This window comes from Brachyhypopomus gauderio, unplaced genomic scaffold (genome assembly GCF_052324685.1).
Source record: "Brachyhypopomus gauderio isolate BG-103 unplaced genomic scaffold, BGAUD_0.2 sc90, whole genome shotgun sequence".
Taxonomy (NCBI): Eukaryota; Metazoa; Chordata; class Actinopteri; order Gymnotiformes; family Hypopomidae; genus Brachyhypopomus; species Brachyhypopomus gauderio.
Window position 1 is genome coordinate 82,099 of NW_027506911.1, and position 18,253 is coordinate 100,351.

Below are 18,253 nucleotides of genomic sequence, written 5' to 3' on the forward strand. Positions count from 1 at the left end.
GCTTTATCAGCAGATGAATTGAACATCTAGAGTCTTGAGTTCTGACAATCCCACTGTGAAATCTCACAACAAAACATCAAACAGTTTATGTCTGTTTATAATTTTTCAACAGAATGCACAGGTCATTCAAAAGCTGAGGCTTTCCGCCTAGCTAGGTCGAGTTCATGCAGAAACCCGGGATCGAACCAGGGAGCTTTAGATCTTCAGTCTAACGCTCTCCCAACTGAGCTATTTCGGCAAGCTGCAGATAAACCACGTCGAGATGCAAACGAAACTTTATCAACGACTGTTACCTTTCCTTAGGTTCTTGCAACATGCTTTCACAGCGTAACGGTTTCGGCACAGTGAAATTCACGGACAGGTACAGCAAGACCTAATTTGGCAATGTTTATCATGATGCCAACATGAGAAAACCTTGTGGGTCAATGCTGGATTCGGTATTATTACCTAGTCGGGCTGAGCTGATCCGTAAGCTTTCCTTAAAACTCCAATCAAAAGAATAAACTCTTGAGAGGGGGATTAGCTCAAGTGGTAGAGCGCTCGCTTTGCATGCGAGAGGTAGTGGGATAGATGCCCACATTCTCCAAAGCTCTCTTACTGACTCCTTGCTTGCTTACGATAAGCATGAAGCAGCCAGCTCTAGTCTTAAGGGAATAATTTCATGACCTTCAAAGGTCTCTTAGAACATGGTCACTTTGGATTCCTCCAGCAAACAGTTGACATCTTTGCCACATCTCTTTTTACTTTTGGACAAAGGCTGTCCATAAGCCGAAGGAAGCAGAGGAAAGTCCAATTCAGTCAAAACTTAAGCATGTCGTGAAGTGGTACACCTATGCTTTTGGACAACGCGTACATGCAAGTTGACACCTACACATTTCCTTCTCCAAATGCTTTATCAGCAGATGAATTGAACATCTAGAGTCTCGAGTTCTGACAATCCCACTGTGAAATCTCACAACAAAACATCAAACAGTTTATGTCTGTTTATAATTTTTCAACAGAATGCACAGGTCATTCAAAAGCTGAGGCTTTCCACCTAGCTAGGTCGAATTCATGCCGAAACCCGGGATCGAACCAGGGACCTTTAGATCTTCAGTCTAACGCTCTCCCAACTGAGCTATTTCGGCAAGCTGCAGATAAACCACGTCGAGATGCAAACGAAACTTTATCAACGACTGTTACCTTTCCTTAGGTTCTTGCAACATGCTTTCACAGCGTAACGGTTTCGGCACAGTGAAATTCACGGACAGGTACAGCAAGACCTAATTTGGCAATGTTTATCATGATGCCAACATGAGAAAACCTTGTGGGTCAATGCTGGATTCGGTATTATTACCTAGTCGGGCTGAGCTGATCCGTAAGCTTTCCTTAAAACTCCAATCAAAAGAATAAACTCTTGAGAGGGGGATTAGCTCAAGTGGTAGAGCGCTCGCTTTGCATGCGAGAGGTAGTGGGATAGATGCCCACATTCTCCAAAGCTCTCTTACTGACTCCTTGCTTGCTTACGATAAGCATGAAGCAGCCAGCTCTAGTCTTAAGGGAATAATTTCATGACCTTCAAAGGTCTCTTAGAACATGGTCACTTTGGATTCCTCCAGCAAACAGTTGACATCTTTGCCACATCTCTTTTTACTTTTGGACAAAGGCTGTCCATAAGCCGAAGGAAGCAGAGGAAAGTCCAATTCAGTCAAAACTTAAGCATGTCGTGAAGTGGTACACCTATGCTTTTGGACAACGCGTACATGCAAGTTGACACCTACACATTTCCTTCTCCAAATGCTTTATCAGCAGATGAATTGAACATCTAGAGTCTCGAGTTCTGACAATCCCACTGTGAAATCTCACAACAAAACATCAAACAGTTTATGTCTGTTTATAATTTTTCAACAGAATGCACAGGTCATTCAAAAGCTGAGGCTTTCCACCTAGCTAGGTCGAATTCATGCCGAAACCCGGGATCGAACCAGGGACCTTTAGATCTTCAGTCTAACGCTCTCCCAACTGAGCTATTTCGGCAAGCTGCAGATAAACCACGTCGAGATGCAAACGAAACTTTATCAACGACTGTTACCTTTCCTTAGGTTCTTGCAACATGCTTTCACAGCGTAACGGTTTCGGCACAGTGAAATTCACGGACAGGTACGGCAAGACCTAATTTGGCAATGTTTATCATGATGCCAACATGAGAAAACCTTGTGGGTCAATGCTGGATTCGGTATTATTTCCTAGTCGGGCTGAGCTGATCCGTAAGCTTTCCTTAAAACTCCAATCAAAACTATAAACTCTTGAGAGGGGGATTAGCTCAAGTGGTAGAGCGCTCGCTTTGCATGCGAGAGGTAGTGGGGTCGATGCCCACATTCTCCAAAGCTCTCTTACTGACTCCTTGCTTGCTTACGATAAGCATGAAGCAGCCAGCTCTAGTCTTAAGGGAATAATTTCATGACCTTCAAAGGTCTCTTAGAACATGGTCACTTTGGATTCCTCCAGCAAACAGTTGACATCTTTGCCACATCTCTTTTTACTTTTGGACAAAGGCTGTCCATAAGCCGAAGGAAGCAGAGGAAAGTCCAATTCAGTCAAAACTTAAGCATGTCGTGAAGTGGTACACCTATGCTTTTGGACAACGCGTACATGCAAGTTGACACCTACACATTTCCTTCTCCAAATGCTTTATCAGCAGATGAATTGAACATCTAGAGTCTCGAGTTCTGACAATCCCACTGTGAAATCTCACAACAAAACATCAAACAGTTTATGTCTGTTTATAATTTTTCAACAGAATGCACAGGTCATTCAAAAGCTGAGGCTTTCCACCTAGCTAGGTCGAATTCATGCCGAAACCCGGGATCGAACCAGGGACCTTTAGATCTTCAGTCTAACGCTCTCCCAACTGAGCTATTTCGGCAAGCTGCAGATAAACCACGTCGAGATGCAAACGAAACTTTATCAACGACTGTTACCTTTCCTTAGGTTCTTGCAACATGCTTTCACAGCGTAACGGTTTCGGCACAGTGAAATTCACGGACAGGTACGGCAAGACCTAATTTGGCAATGTTTATCATGATGCCAACATGAGAAAACCTTGTGGGTCAATGCTGGATTCGGTATTATTTCCTAGTCGGGCTGAGCTGATCCGTAAGCTTTCCTTAAAACTCCAATCAAAACTATAAACTCTTGAGAGGGGGATTAGCTCAAGTGGTAGAGCGCTCGCTTTGCATGCGAGAGGTAGTGGGGTCGATGCCCACATTCTCCAAAGCTCTCTTACTGACTCCTTGCTTGCTTACGATAAGCATGAAGCAGCCAGCTCTAGTCTTAAGGGAATAATTTCATGACCTTCAAAGGTCTCTTAGAACATGGTCACTTTGGATTCCTCCAGCAAACAGTTGACATCTTTGCCACATCTCTTTTTACTTTTGGACAAAGGCTGTCCATAAGCCGAAGGAAGCAGAGGAAAGTCCAATTCAGTCAAAACTTAAGCATGTCGTGAAGTGGTACACCTATGCTTTTGGACAACGCGTACATGCAAGTTGACACCTACACATTTCCTTCTCCAAATGCTTTATCAGCAGATGAATTGAACATCTAGAGTCTCGAGTTCTGACAATCCCACTGTGAAATCTCACAACAAAACATCAAACAGTTTATGTCTGTTTATAATTTTTCAACAGAATGCACAGGTCATTCAAAAGCTGAGGCTTTCCACCTAGCTAGGTCGAATTCATGCCAAAACCCGGGATCGAACCAGGGACCTTTAGATCTTCAGTCTAACGCTCTCCCAACTGAGCTATTTCGGCAAGCTGCAGATAAACCACGTCGAGATGCAAACGAAACTTTATCAACGACTGTTACCTTTCCTTAGGTTCTTGCAACATGCTTTCACAGCGTAACGGTTTCGGCACAGTGAAATTCACGGACAGGTACGGCAAGACCTAATTTGGCAATGTTTATCATGATGCCAACATGAGAAAACCTTGTGGGTCAATGCTGGATTCGGTATTATTTCCTAGTCGGGCTGAGCTGATCCGTAAGCTTTCCTTAAAACTCCAATCAAAACTATAAACTCTTGAGAGGGGGATTAGCTCAAGTGGTAGAGCGCTCGCTTTGCATGCGAGAGGTAGTGGGGTCGATGCCCACATTCTCCAAAGCTCTCTTACTGACTCCTTGCTTGCTTACGATAAGCATGAAGCAGCCAGCTCTAGTCTTAAGGGAATAATTTCATGACCTTCAAAGGTCTCTTAGAACATGGTCACTTTGGATTCCTCCAGCAAACAGTTGACATCTTTGCCACATCTCTTTTTACTTTTGGACAAAGGCTGTCCATAAGCCGAAGGAAGCAGAGGAAAGTCCAATTCAGTCAAAACTTAAGCATGTCGTGAAGTGGTACACCTATGCTTTTGGACAACGCGTACATGCAAGTTGACACCTACACATTTCCTTCTCCAAATGCTTTATCAGCAGATGAATTGAACATCTAGAGTCTCGAGTTCTGACAATCCCACTGTGAAATCTCACAACAAAACATCAAACAGTTTATGTCTGTTTATAATTTTTCAACAGAATGCACAGGTCATTCAAAAGCTGAGGCTTTCCACCTAGCTAGGTCGAATTCATGCCGAAACCCGGGATCGAACCAGGGACCTTTAGATCTTCAGTCTAACGCTCTCCCAACTGAGCTATTTCGGCAAGCTGCAGATAAACCACGTCGAGATGCAAACGAAACTTTATCAACGACTGTTACCTTTCCTTAGGTTCTTGCAACATGCTTTCACAGCGTAACGGTTTCGGCACAGTGAAATTCACGGACAGGTACAGCAAGACCTAATTTGGCAATGTTTATCATGATGCCAACATGAGAAAACCTTGTGGGTCAATGCTGGATTCGGTATTATTTCCTAGTCGGGCTGAGCTGATCCGTAAGCTTTCCTTAAAACTCCAATCAAAACTATAAACTCTTGAGAGGGGGATTAGCTCAAGTGGTAGAGCGCTCGCTTTGCATGCGAGAGGTAGTGGGGTCGATGCCCACATTCTCCAAAGCTCTCTTACTGACTCCTTGCTTGCTTACGATAAGCATGAAGCAGCCAGCTCTAGTCTTAAGGGAATAATTTCATGACCTTCAAAGGTCTCTTAGAACATGGTCACTTTGGATTCCTCCAGCAAACAGTTGACATCTTTGCCACATCTCTTTTTACTTTTGGACAAAGGCTGTCCATAAGCCGAAGGAAGCAGAGGAAAGTCCAATTCAGTCAAAACTTAAGCATGTCGTGAAGTGGTACACCTATGCTTTTGGACAACGCGTACATGCAAGTTGACACCTACACATTTCCTTCTCCAAATGCTTTATCAGCAGATGAATTGAACATCTAGAGTCTCGAGTTCTGACAATCCCACTGTGAAATCTCACAACAAAACATCAAACAGTTTATGTCTGTTTATAATTTTTCAACAGAATGCACAGGTCATTCAAAAGCTGAGGCTTTCCGCCTAGCTAGGTCGAGTTCATGCAGAAACCCGGGATCGAACCAGGGAGCTTTAGATCTTCAGTCTAACGCTCTCCCAACTGAGCTATTTCGGCAAGCTGCAGATAAACCACGTCGAGATGCAAACGAAACTTTATCAACGACTGTTACCTTTCCTTAGGTTCTTGCAACATGCTTTCACAGCGTAACGGTTTCGGCACAGTGAAATTCACGGACAGGTACAGCAAGACCTAATTTGGCAATGTTTATCATGATGCCAACATGAGAAAACCTTGTGGGTCAATGCTGGATTCGGTATTATTACCTAGTCGGGCTGAGCTGATCCGTAAGCTTTCCTTAAAACTCCAATCAAAAGAATAAACTCTTGAGAGGGGGATTAGCTCAAGTGGTAGAGCGCTCGCTTTGCATGCGAGAGGTAGTGGGATAGATGCCCACATTCTCCAAAGCTCTCTTACTGACTCCTTGCTTGCTTACGATAAGCATGAAGCAGCCAGCTCTAGTCTTAAGGGAATAATTTCATGACCTTCAAAGGTCTCTTAGAACATGGTCACTTTGGATTCCTCCAGCAAACAGTTGACATCTTTGCCACATCTCTTTTTACTTTTGGACAAAGGCTGTCCATAAGCCGAAGGAAGCAGAGGAAAGTCCAATTCAGTCAAAACTTAAGCATGTCGTGAAGTGGTACACCTATGCTTTTGGACAACGCGTACATGCAAGTTGACACCTACACATTTCCTTCTCCAAATGCTTTATCAGCAGATGAATTGAACATCTAGAGTCTCGAGTTCTGACAATCCCACTGTGAAATCTCACAACAAAACATCAAACAGTTTATGTCTGTTTATAATTTTTCAACAGAATGCACAGGTCATTCAAAAGCTGAGGCTTTCCACCTAGCTAGGTCGAATTCATGCCGAAACCCGGGATCGAACCAGGGACCTTTAGATCTTCAGTCTAACGCTCTCCCAACTGAGCTATTTCGGCAAGCTGCAGATAAACCACGTCGAGATGCAAACGAAACTTTATCAACGACTGTTACCTTTTCTTAGGTTCTTGCAACATGCTTTCACAGCGTAACGGTTTCGGCACAGTGAAATTCACGGACAGGTACAGCAAGACCTAATTTGGCAATGTTTATCATGATGCCAACATGAGAAAACCTTGTGGGTCAATGCTGGATTCGGTATTATTACCTAGTCGGGCTGAGCTGATCCGTAAGCTTTCCTTAAAACTCCAATCAAAAGAATAAACTCTTGAGAGGGGGATTAGCTCAAGTGGTAGAGCGCTCGCTTTGCATGCGAGAGGTAGTGGGATAGATGCCCACATTCTCCAAAGCTCTCTTACTGACTCCTTGCTTGCTTACGATAAGCATGAAGCAGCCAGCTCTAGTCTTAAGGGAATAATTTCATGACCTTCAAAGGTCTCTTAGAACATGGTCACTTTGGATTCCTCCAGCAAACAGTTGACATCTTTGCCACATCTCTTTTTACTTTTGGACAAAGGCTGTCCATAAGCCGAAGGAAGCAGAGGAAAGTCCAATTCAGTCAAAACTTAAGCATGTCGTGAAGTGGTACACCTATGCTTTTGGACAACGCGTACATGCAAGTTGACACCTACACATTTCCTTCTCCAAATGCTTTATCAGCAGATGAATTGAACATCTAGAGTCTCGAGTTCTGACAATCCCACTGTGAAATCTCACAACAAAACATCAAACAGTTTATGTCTGTTTATAATTTTTCAACAGAATGCACAGGTCATTCAAAAGCTGAGGCTTTCCACCTAGCTAGGTCGAATTCATGCCGAAACCCGGGATCGAACCAGGGACCTTTAGATCTTCAGTCTAACGCTCTCCCAACTGAGCTATTTCGGCAAGCTGCAGATAAACCACGTCGAGATGCAAACGAAACTTTATCAACGACTGTTACCTTTCCTTAGGTTCTTGCAACATGCTTTCACAGCGTAACGGTTTCGGCACAGTGAAATTCACGGACAGGTACGGCAAGACCTAATTTGGCAATGTTTATCATGATGCCAACATGAGAAAACCTTGTGGGTCAATGCTGGATTCGGTATTATTTCCTAGTCGGGCTGAGCTGATCCGTAAGCTTTCCTTAAAACTCCAATCAAAACTATAAACTCTTGAGAGGGGGATTAGCTCAAGTGGTAGAGCGCTCGCTTTGCATGCGAGAGGTAGTGGGGTCGATGCCCACATTCTCCAAAGCTCTCTTACTGACTCCTTGCTTGCTTACGATAAGCATGAAGCAGCCAGCTCTAGTCTTAAGGGAATAATTTCATGACCTTCAAAGGTCTCTTAGAACATGGTCACTTTGGATTCCTCCAGCAAACAGTTGACATCTTTGCCACATCTCTTTTTACTTTTGGACAAAGGCTGTCCATAAGCCGAAGGAAGCAGAGGAAAGTCCAATTCAGTCAAAACTTAAGCATGTCGTGAAGTGGTACACCTATGCTTTTGGACAACGCGTACATGCAAGTTGACACCTACACATTTCCTTCTCCAAATGCTTTATCAGCAGATGAATTGAACATCTAGAGTCTCGAGTTCTGACAATCCCACTGTGAAATCTCACAACAAAACATCAAACAGTTTATGTCTGTTTATAATTTTTCAACAGAATGCACAGGTCATTCAAAAGCTGAGGCTTTCCACCTAGCTAGGTCGAATTCATGCCAAAACCCGGGATCGAACCAGGGACCTTTAGATCTTCAGTCTAACGCTCTCCCAACTGAGCTATTTCGGCAAGCTGCAGATAAACCACGTCGAGATGCAAACGAAACTTTATCAACGACTGTTACCTTTCCTTAGGTTCTTGCAACATGCTTTCACAGCGTAACGGTTTCGGCACAGTGAAATTCACGGACAGGTACGGCAAGACCTAATTTGGCAATGTTTATCATGATGCCAACATGAGAAAACCTTGTGGGTCAATGCTGGATTCGGTATTATTTCCTAGTCGGGCTGAGCTGATCCGTAAGCTTTCCTTAAAACTCCAATCAAAACTATAAACTCTTGAGAGGGGGATTAGCTCAAGTGGTAGAGCGCTCGCTTTGCATGCGAGAGGTAGTGGGGTCGATGCCCACATTCTCCAAAGCTCTCTTACTGACTCCTTGCTTGCTTACGATAAGCATGAAGCAGCCAGCTCTAGTCTTAAGGGAATAATTTCATGACCTTCAAAGGTCTCTTAGAACATGGTCACTTTGGATTCCTCCAGCAAACAGTTGACATCTTTGCCACATCTCTTTTTACTTTTGGACAAAGGCTGTCCATAAGCCGAAGGAAGCAGAGGAAAGTCCAATTCAGTCAAAACTTAAGCATGTCGTGAAGTGGTACACCTATGCTTTTGGACAACGCGTACATGCAAGTTGACACCTACACATTTCCTTCTCCAAATGCTTTATCAGCAGATGAATTGAACATCTAGAGTCTCGAGTTCTGACAATCCCACTGTGAAATCTCACAACAAAACATCAAACAGTTTATGTCTGTTTATAATTTTTCAACAGAATGCACAGGTCATTCAAAAGCTGAGGCTTTCCACCTAGCTAGGTCGAATTCATGCCGAAACCCGGGATCGAACCAGGGACCTTTAGATCTTCAGTCTAACGCTCTCCCAACTGAGCTATTTCGGCAAGCTGCAGATAAACCACGTCGAGATGCAAACGAAACTTTATCAACGACTGTTACCTTTCCTTAGGTTCTTGCAACATGCTTTCACAGCGTAACGGTTTCGGCACAGTGAAATTCACGGACAGGTACAGCAAGACCTAATTTGGCAATGTTTATCATGATGCCAACATGAGAAAACCTTGTGGGTCAATGCTGGATTCGGTATTATTTCCTAGTCGGGCTGAGCTGATCCGTAAGCTTTCCTTAAAACTCCAATCAAAACTATAAACTCTTGAGAGGGGGATTAGCTCAAGTGGTAGAGCGCTCGCTTTGCATGCGAGAGGTAGTGGGGTCGATGCCCACATTCTCCAAAGCTCTCTTACTGACTCCTTGCTTGCTTACGATAAGCATGAAGCAGCCAGCTCTAGTCTTAAGGGAATAATTTCATGACCTTCAAAGGTCTCTTAGAACATGGTCACTTTGGATTCCTCCAGCAAACAGTTGACATCTTTGCCACATCTCTTTTTACTTTTGGACAAAGGCTGTCCATAAGCCGAAGGAAGCAGAGGAAAGTCCAATTCAGTCAAAACTTAAGCATGTCGTGAAGTGGTACACCTATGCTTTTGGACAACGCGTACATGCAAGTTGACACCTACACATTTCCTTCTCCAAATGCTTTATCAGCAGATGAATTGAACATCTAGAGTCTCGAGTTCTGACAATCCCACTGTGAAATCTCACAACAAAACATCAAACAGTTTATGTCTGTTTATAATTTTTCAACAGAATGCACAGGTCATTCAAAAGCTGAGGCTTTCCACCTAGCTAGGTCGAATTCATGCCGAAACCCGGGATCGAACCAGGGACCTTTAGATCTTCAGTCTAACGCTCTCCCAACTGAGCTATTTCGGCAAGCTGCAGATAAACCACGTCGAGATGCAAACGAAACTTTATCAACGACTGTTACCTTTCCTTAGGTTCTTGCAACATGCTTTCACAGCGTAACGGTTTCGGCACAGTGAAATTCACGGACAGGTACGGCAAGACCTAATTTGGCAATGTTTATCATGATGCCAACATGAGAAAACCTTGTGGGTCAATGCTGGATTCGGTATTATTTCCTAGTCGGGCTGAGCTGATCCGTAAGCTTTCCTTAAAACTCCAATCAAAACTATAAACTCTTGAGAGGGGGATTAGCTCAAGTGGTAGAGCGCTCGCTTTGCATGCGAGAGGTAGTGGGGTCGATGCCCACATTCTCCAAAGCTCTCTTACTGACTCCTTGCTTGCTTACGATAAGCATGAAGCAGCCAGCTCTAGTCTTAAGGGAATAATTTCATGACCTTCAAAGGTCTCTTAGAACATGGTCACTTTGGATTCCTCCAGCAAACAGTTGACATCTTTGCCACATCTCTTTTTACTTTTGGACAAAGGCTGTCCATAAGCCGAAGGAAGCAGAGGAAAGTCCAATTCAGTCAAAACTTAAGCATGTCGTGAAGTGGTACACCTATGCTTTTGGACAACGCGTACATGCAAGTTGACACCTACACATTTCCTTCTCCAAATGCTTTATCAGCAGATGAATTGAACATCTAGAGTCTCGAGTTCTGACAATCCCACTGTGAAATCTCACAACAAAACATCAAACAGTTTATGTCTGTTTATAATTTTTCAACAGAATGCACAGGTCATTCAAAAGCTGAGGCTTTCCACCTAGCTAGGTCGAATTCATGCCGAAACCCGGGATCGAACCAGGGACCTTTAGATCTTCAGTCTAACGCTCTCCCAACTGAGCTATTTCGGCAAGCTGCAGATAAACCACGTCGAGATGCAAACGAAACTTTATCAACGACTGTTACCTTTCCTTAGGTTCTTGCAACATGCTTTCACAGCGTAACGGTTTCGGCACAGTGAAATTCACGGACAGGTACGGCAAGACCTAATTTGGCAATGTTTATCATGATGCCAACATGAGAAAACCTTGTGGGTCAATGCTGGATTCGGTATTATTTCCTAGTCGGGCTGAGCTGATCCGTAAGCTTTCCTTAAAACTCCAATCAAAACTATAAACTCTTGAGAGGGGGATTAGCTCAAGTGGTAGAGCGCTCGCTTTGCATGCGAGAGGTAGTGGGGTCGATGCCCACATTCTCCAAAGCTCTCTTACTGACTCCTTGCTTGCTTACGATAAGCATGAAGCAGCCAGCTCTAGTCTTAAGGGAATAATTTCATGACCTTCAAAGGTCTCTTAGAACATGGTCACTTTGGATTCCTCCAGCAAACAGTTGACATCTTTGCCACATCTCTTTTTACTTTTGGACAAAGGCTGTCCATAAGCCGAAGGAAGCAGAGGAAAGTCCAATTCAGTCAAAACTTAAGCATGTCGTGAAGTGGTACACCTATGCTTTTGGACAACGCGTACATGCAAGTTGACACCTACACATTTCCTTCTCCAAATGCTTTATCAGCAGATGAATTGAACATCTAGAGTCTCGAGTTCTGACAATCCCACTGTGAAATCTCACAACAAAACATCAAACAGTTTATGTCTGTTTATAATTTTTCAACAGAATGCACAGGTCATTCAAAAGCTGAGGCTTTCCACCTAGCTAGGTCGAGTTCATGCCGAAACCCGGGATCGAACCAGGGACCTTTAGATCTTCAGTCTAACGCTCTCCCAACTGAGCTATTTCGGCAAGCTGCAGATAAACCACGTCGAGATGCAAACGAAACTTTATCAACGACTGTCACCTTTCCTTAGGTTCTTGCAACATGCTTTCACAGCGTAACGGTTTCGGCACAGTGAAATTCACGGACAGGTACGGCAAGACCTAATTTGGCAATGTTTATCATGATGCCAACATGAGAAAACCTTGTGGGTCAATGCTGGATTCGGTATTATTTCCTAGTCGGGCTGAGCTGATCCGTAAGCTTTCCTTAAAACTCCAATCAAAACTATAAACTCTTGAGAGGGGGATTAGCTCAAGTGGTAGAGCGCTCGCTTTGCATGCGAGAGGTAGTGGGGTCGATGCCCACATTCTCCAAAGCTCTCTTACTGACTCCTTGCTTGCTTACGATAAGCATGAAGCAGCCAGCTCTAGTCTTAAGGGAATAATTTCATGACCTTCAAAGGTCTCTTAGAACATGGTCACTTTGGATTCCTCCAGCAAACAGTTGACATCTTTGCCACATCTCTTTTTACTTTTGGACAAAGGCTGTCCATAAGCCGAAGGAAGCAGAGGAAAGTCCAATTCAGTCAAAACTTAAGCATGTCGTGAAGTGGTACACCTATGCTTTTGGACAACGCGTACATGCAAGTTGACACCTACACATTTCCTTCTCCAAATGCTTTATCAGCAGATGAATTGAACATCTAGAGTCTCGAGTTCTGACAATCCCACTGTGAAATCTCACAACAAAACATCAAACAGTTTATGTCTGTTTATAATTTTTCAACAGAATGCACAGGTCATTCAAAAGCTGAGGCTTTCCACCTAGCTAGGTCGAATTCATGCCGAAACCCGGGATCGAACCAGGGACCTTTAGATCTTCAGTCTAACGCTCTCCCAACTGAGCTATTTCGGCAAGCTGCAGATAAACCACGTCGAGATGCAAACGAAACTTTATCAACGACTGTCACCTTTCCTTAGGTTCTTGCAACATGCTTTCACAGCGTAACGGTTTCGGCACAGTGAAATTCACGGACAGGTACGGCAAGACCTAATTTGGCAATGTTTATCATGATGCCAACATGAGAAAACCTTGTGGGTCAATGCTGGATTCGGTATTATTTCCTAGTCGGGCTGAGCTGATCCGTAAGCTTTCCTTAAAACTCCAATCAAAACTATAAACTCTTGAGAGGGGGATTAGCTCAAGTGGTAGAGCGCTCGCTTTGCATGCGAGAGGTAGTGGGGTCGATGCCCACATTCTCCAAAGCTCTCTTACTGACTCCTTGCTTGCTTACGATAAGCATGAAGCAGCCAGCTCTAGTCTTAAGGGAATAATTTCATGACCTTCAAAGGTCTCTTAGAACATGGTCACTTTGGATTCCTCCAGCAAACAGTTGACATCTTTGCCACATCTCTTTTTACTTTTGGACAAAGGCTGTCCATAAGCCGAAGGAAGCAGAGGAAAGTCCAATTCAGTCAAAACTTAAGCATGTCGTGAAGTGGTACACCTATGCTTTTGGACAACGCGTACATGCAAGTTGACACCTACACATTTCCTTCTCCAAATGCTTTATCAGCAGATGAATTGAACATCTAGAGTCTCGAGTTCTGACAATCCCACTGTGAAATCTCACAACAAAACATCAAACAGTTTATGTCTGTTTATAATTTTTCAACAGAATGCACAGGTCATTCAAAAGCTGAGGCTTTCCACCTAGCTAGGTCGAATTCATGCCGAAACCCGGGATCGAACCAGGGACCTTTAGATCTTCAGTCTAACGCTCTCCCAACTGAGCTATTTCGGCAAGCTGCAGATAAACCACGTCGAGATGCAAACGAAACTTTATCAACGACTGTTACCTTTCCTTAGGTTCTTGCAACATGCTTTCACAGCGTAACGGTTTCGGCACAGTGAAATTCACGGACAGGTACGGCAAGACCTAATTTGGCAATGTTTATCATGATGCCAACATGAGAAAACCTTGTGGGTCAATGCTGGATTCGGTATTATTTCCTAGTCGGGCTGAGCTGATCCGTAAGCTTTCCTTAAAACTCCAATCAAAACTATAAACTCTTGAGAGGGGGATTAGCTCAAGTGGTAGAGCGCTCGCTTTGCATGCGAGAGGTAGTGGGGTCGATGCCCACATTCTCCAAAGCTCTCTTACTGACTCCTTGCTTGCTTACGATAAGCATGAAGCAGCCAGCTCTAGTCTTAAGGGAATAATTTCATGACCTTCAAAGGTCTCTTAGAACATGGTCACTTTGGATTCCTCCAGCAAACAGTTGACATCTTTGCCACATCTCTTTTTACTTTTGGACAAAGGCTGTCCATAAGCCGAAGGAAGCAGAGGAAAGTCCAATTCAGTCAAAACTTAAGCATGTCGTGAAGTGGTACACCTATGCTTTTGGACAACGCGTACATGCAAGTTGACACCTACACATTTCCTTCTCCAAATGCTTTATCAGCAGATGAATTGAACATCTAGAGTCTCGAGTTCTGACAATCCCACTGTGAAATCTCACAACAAAACATCAAACAGTTTATGTCTGTTTATAATTTTTCAACAGAATGCACAGGTCATTCAAAAGCTGAGGCTTTCCACCTAGCTAGGTCGAGTTCATGCCGAAACCCGGGATCGAACCAGGGACCTTTAGATCTTCAGTCTAACGCTCTCCCAACTGAGCTATTTCGGCAAGCTGCAGATAAACCACGTCGAGATGCAAACGAAATTTTATCAACGACTGTCACCTTTCCTTAGGTTCTTGCAACATGCTTTCACAGCGTAACGGTTTCGGCACAGTGAAATTCACGGACAGGTACAGCAAGACCTAATTTGGCAATGTTTATCATGATGCCAACATGAGAAAACCTTGTGGGTCAATGCTGGATTCGGTATTATTTCCTAGTCGGGCTGAGCTGATCCGTAAGCTTTCCTTAAAACTCCAATCAAAAGAATAAACTCTTGAGAGGGGGATTAGCCCAAGTGGTAGAGCGCTCGCTTTGCATGCGAGAGGTAGTGGGATCGATGCCCACATTCTCCAAAGCTCTCTTACTGACTCCTTGCTTGCTTACGATAAGCATGAAGCAGCCAGCTTTAGTCTTAAGGGAATAATTTCATGACCTTCAAAGGTCTCTTAGAACATGGTCACTTTGGATTCCTCCAGCAAACAGTTGACATCTTTGCCACATCTCTTTTTACTTTTGGACAAAGGCTGTCCATAAGCCGAAGGAAGCAGAGGAAAGTCCAATTCAGTCAAAACTTAAGCATGTCGTGAAGTGGTACACCTATGCTTTTGGACAACGCGTACATGCAAGTTGACACCTACACATTTCCTTCTCCAAATGCTTTATCAGCAGATGAATTGAACATCTAGAGTCTTGAGTTCTGACAATCCCACTGTGAAATCTCACAACAAAACATCAAACAGTTTATGTCTGTTTATAATTTTTCAACAGAATGCACAGGTCATTCAAAAGCTGAGGCTTTCCACCTAGCTAGGTCGAGTTCATGCCGAAACCCGGGATCGAACCAGGGACCTTTAGATCTTCAGTCTAACGCTCTCCCAACTGAGCCAAAGCTGGGGAACAATCGTCTGTATGAGGGGGGGAAGAAGGGGAAGAAAAAGGAAGAAAAAGGAAAAAAAAGTTGAGAAAAGATCGGGAGGTCGCAGGTTCGAATCCAGCCTGGATATAAATATTTGTAACTGAGAATCTTGCCGTGGATATTTTGTGTAATAATATTCTAAGAAATATATTGCAAAATTTTATTTTATGGCTGTCAGCAGTGCCTACAATTACGGGGCACCCGTGTCACAATTTATATATTGTAATATATATGTGCATTTCATACACATACATATGAGTTGTTTCATCATATTAGGCTTATTGCTTGATTTAATAAATTGACACTCTGTATTTGTATTCACACTTTATATATTTATTCACACTTTATATACTTTATACACTTTATGTATATATATATATAATAAACATGAATAAAATTAACAAAATGATATTCTAATACAATTAACAAAATTATACTACAATTTACATAAAAATAAAATATTAAATCTACACTAATACATATATACACATATTAATGCCACAGCAGCTGAACTATAAAAAATTCCAATAAACTACAGCAAAACATTTACAACATTTTAAACCATTAAAGATAATAATAATTATATTTTTGTAATATAAAAATACAATAGTAATGTATGAAAATAAAGTATACACATTAATCACAGTTTTCTCATCTTTTCCAGCCACTGTTCCTTGGTAAGAGTCTCTGTCATAGGACAGAAGATCTTCCCCTTGTACTGGCTATGGCCAGTTGCTGTTTTGCGTGACTGTCCACACTTCCTACAGGTATTATATGGGACTGTCCGCTTGTAATGTCGCTCAGTGGGGGTAGCAGGCTGAGGGACAGAACTGGGCAACAACACCTGAGGCATGACAGACACAGCTGGTCCTTCGGGTAACATCATCAGTACAGGTGAAGGTCTTGGCTGTATCATCCTCAAAGAGGCCTCCTGTGAACCAGACTCCATGGAAGCAACGGGAGGCTGAATGGAAGTGTCCTGATGTCGTTGACTAGGGGCTAATGGTGGTGTGGCACTGGGCAGAATTTTTCTAAACTTAGTTTTAGCCTGACCTGCTGTGTTTGGCGGCATGTGGTAAATATGAACCTGATGAGGGTACTGTGGAGGCTCATCAGGTTGTACATTTGCTGGCAGTAGAGGTTGAGCTGCCACTGGCCGTGCATCAGGGAGGCGCACCCCTTGAAGTAGCACAGAGACCTCCTGAGATTTGAGGCGCTCTTTGTACCACTGCATAAGAGTTTTCTGGTTCACCTCTACCAGCTGAAGGGTGGTCTGCTCCATCACTGTCCCATTGTTCAAAACAAGCTGCCTGATTTTCCTGTAGTCCTCCAACATCAGTGCCCACCTTGACACACTTACTTTGCCCAGAGTTTTGGGGCTTCTGTGGATGTTGGCCAGTCTTATAAAGATGGATTCAATCAGCCGACAGCAGTCAGGCCACTGAGCAGGGGAGCCACTTGATCCCAGAACACACCTTTTTGTGCTCTCAACACCAGGGGTGAAAACTGCCTTCTTTTTGGGGGATCGAAAGCGGCCAGTCAGCAGCCTATCCTGATGCCGAGCTGCATACACCAGTCTGTTTTTATCAAACTGGTTTAGGTTTTGCCACAAACTAACAATCAAGGTGGTCTGCTGGTTTGTCAGGGTCAGGCTTGTTTGAGTGCGAAGCTCAACCAGATACTCTGATAATTCATCCACCCTTTCCATTCCAGGAATGTTGTGGACATCCACAGCCTAGAAATAAAAATAATAATAATATGAAATGTTATAATGTCTGTAGAAATGTGCATTTTCTATTTACAATAAAGGTTTAATTACAATAAAGCATGAGAAAATAAAGCATTTGTGTGTCGCGTTCTTATTTGTGTGCTGTTTATTAGAGAATTTAACAATGAAGATGTTTAACAATGAAAGTAAGGTACTATCACTTACCATTTGTTGAGCTGAAGGCTCTGATGGAGACTGACTAGGCACTGGTGGAGGCTGGGCCGAGGGCACTGGTGGAGGCTGGGCCGAGGGCACTGGTGGAGGCTGGGCCGAGGTCACTGGTGGAGGCTGGGCCGAGGTCACTGGTGGAGGCTGGGCCGAGGGCACTGGTGGAGGCTGGGCCGAGGGCACTGGTGGAGGCTGGGCCGAGGTCACTGGTGGAGGCTGGGCCGAGGTCACTGGTGGAGGCTGGGCCGAGGGCACTGGTGGAGGCTGGGCCGAGGTCACTGGTGGAGACTGGAAGGTCACTGGTGGAGGCTGGGCCGAGGTCACTGGTGGAGGCTGCTGAAGGAGTATAGGTGTAGTTTGGATTAGTGGTTTTAACAGATAAATTTTACTATAAAAAGACAAAGTAAGACTCTATCATTTACCATTTGTTGAACTGAAGGTAATGACGATGAAGGCTGGACCAAGGGCATTGGTGAAGGGTGGAGAGGTGGGTGAGGGAACACAAATTCTAATGTCTCATCAGCAACCACCAGGTCTGCCACCATTGCTTCATCCTGCAGACTGGATTCGTTGAACCCCTCATCATCTTCATCTTGGTCATGCACTTCTAAGTCCTCCAGCAGCTGGGTGGTTCTGTCAGAATTTGGGTGCATATCCTCCAGTGGCTCATTATTCTGCCTTAGCAGGTACTGCACACCAATGAGCTCCCCTGAAAATGCATTAAATAAAAAAAGAAAAATAAACATTTTTGTGACGTATAAAGTATTCTAAAATATTAAATGCCGTATCACAATATGCTTACCAGTGTATTTTGCAGGTGGTGTAAATGCCGGCATCAATTTCCTTTTAAAAACCTTCTGGTAGTTGTCGTTGACAAAGTGAACCAACTCCCCAGTGTAACTGCGCAGGGTTGTAGGTTCCTTTGCAAGAGCACGGTCTTTGTT

General features: G+C 43.7%; 18 non-coding genes across 18 annotated transcripts; all 18 read right to left on the minus strand.

The window, feature by feature from the left end:
- Positions 1 to 165: 165 nt before the first annotated feature.
- Positions 166 to 238, minus strand: trnaf-gaa (transfer RNA phenylalanine (anticodon GAA)). The gene has a single exon. It is a non-coding gene; the product is annotated as a tRNA-Phe (tRNA).
- Positions 239 to 1,054: 816 nt separating this feature from the next.
- Positions 1,055 to 1,127, minus strand: trnaf-gaa (transfer RNA phenylalanine (anticodon GAA)). The gene has a single exon. It is a non-coding gene; the product is annotated as a tRNA-Phe (tRNA).
- An 816-nt stretch (positions 1,128 to 1,943) lies between these two features.
- Positions 1,944 to 2,016, minus strand: trnaf-gaa (transfer RNA phenylalanine (anticodon GAA)). The gene has a single exon. It is a non-coding gene; the product is annotated as a tRNA-Phe (tRNA).
- An 816-nt stretch (positions 2,017 to 2,832) lies between these two features.
- trnaf-gaa (transfer RNA phenylalanine (anticodon GAA)) lies at positions 2,833 to 2,905 on the minus strand. The gene has a single exon. It is a non-coding gene; the product is annotated as a tRNA-Phe (tRNA).
- An 816-nt stretch (positions 2,906 to 3,721) lies between these two features.
- trnaf-gaa (transfer RNA phenylalanine (anticodon GAA)) lies at positions 3,722 to 3,794 on the minus strand. Its single transcript has one exon. It is a non-coding gene; the product is annotated as a tRNA-Phe (tRNA).
- An 816-nt stretch (positions 3,795 to 4,610) lies between these two features.
- Positions 4,611 to 4,683, minus strand: trnaf-gaa (transfer RNA phenylalanine (anticodon GAA)). Its single transcript has one exon. It is a non-coding gene; the product is annotated as a tRNA-Phe (tRNA).
- Positions 4,684 to 5,499: 816 nt separating this feature from the next.
- trnaf-gaa (transfer RNA phenylalanine (anticodon GAA)) lies at positions 5,500 to 5,572 on the minus strand. The gene has a single exon. It is a non-coding gene; the product is annotated as a tRNA-Phe (tRNA).
- An 816-nt stretch (positions 5,573 to 6,388) lies between these two features.
- trnaf-gaa (transfer RNA phenylalanine (anticodon GAA)) lies at positions 6,389 to 6,461 on the minus strand. The gene has a single exon. It is a non-coding gene; the product is annotated as a tRNA-Phe (tRNA).
- An 816-nt stretch (positions 6,462 to 7,277) lies between these two features.
- Positions 7,278 to 7,350, minus strand: trnaf-gaa (transfer RNA phenylalanine (anticodon GAA)). The gene has a single exon. It is a non-coding gene; the product is annotated as a tRNA-Phe (tRNA).
- An 816-nt stretch (positions 7,351 to 8,166) lies between these two features.
- trnaf-gaa (transfer RNA phenylalanine (anticodon GAA)) lies at positions 8,167 to 8,239 on the minus strand. The gene has a single exon. It is a non-coding gene; the product is annotated as a tRNA-Phe (tRNA).
- Positions 8,240 to 9,055: 816 nt separating this feature from the next.
- trnaf-gaa (transfer RNA phenylalanine (anticodon GAA)) lies at positions 9,056 to 9,128 on the minus strand. The gene has a single exon. It is a non-coding gene; the product is annotated as a tRNA-Phe (tRNA).
- An 816-nt stretch (positions 9,129 to 9,944) lies between these two features.
- On the minus strand, positions 9,945 to 10,017 carry trnaf-gaa (transfer RNA phenylalanine (anticodon GAA)). Its single transcript has one exon. It is a non-coding gene; the product is annotated as a tRNA-Phe (tRNA).
- Positions 10,018 to 10,833: 816 nt separating this feature from the next.
- trnaf-gaa (transfer RNA phenylalanine (anticodon GAA)) lies at positions 10,834 to 10,906 on the minus strand. The gene has a single exon. It is a non-coding gene; the product is annotated as a tRNA-Phe (tRNA).
- An 816-nt stretch (positions 10,907 to 11,722) lies between these two features.
- On the minus strand, positions 11,723 to 11,795 carry trnaf-gaa (transfer RNA phenylalanine (anticodon GAA)). The gene has a single exon. It is a non-coding gene; the product is annotated as a tRNA-Phe (tRNA).
- Positions 11,796 to 12,611: 816 nt separating this feature from the next.
- On the minus strand, positions 12,612 to 12,684 carry trnaf-gaa (transfer RNA phenylalanine (anticodon GAA)). Its single transcript has one exon. It is a non-coding gene; the product is annotated as a tRNA-Phe (tRNA).
- An 816-nt stretch (positions 12,685 to 13,500) lies between these two features.
- On the minus strand, positions 13,501 to 13,573 carry trnaf-gaa (transfer RNA phenylalanine (anticodon GAA)). Its single transcript has one exon. It is a non-coding gene; the product is annotated as a tRNA-Phe (tRNA).
- An 816-nt stretch (positions 13,574 to 14,389) lies between these two features.
- trnaf-gaa (transfer RNA phenylalanine (anticodon GAA)) lies at positions 14,390 to 14,462 on the minus strand. Its single transcript has one exon. It is a non-coding gene; the product is annotated as a tRNA-Phe (tRNA).
- Positions 14,463 to 15,278: 816 nt separating this feature from the next.
- On the minus strand, positions 15,279 to 15,348 carry trnaf-gaa (transfer RNA phenylalanine (anticodon GAA)). The gene has a single exon. It is a non-coding gene; the product is annotated as a tRNA-Phe (tRNA).
- Positions 15,349 to 18,253: the final 2,905 nt, after the last annotated feature.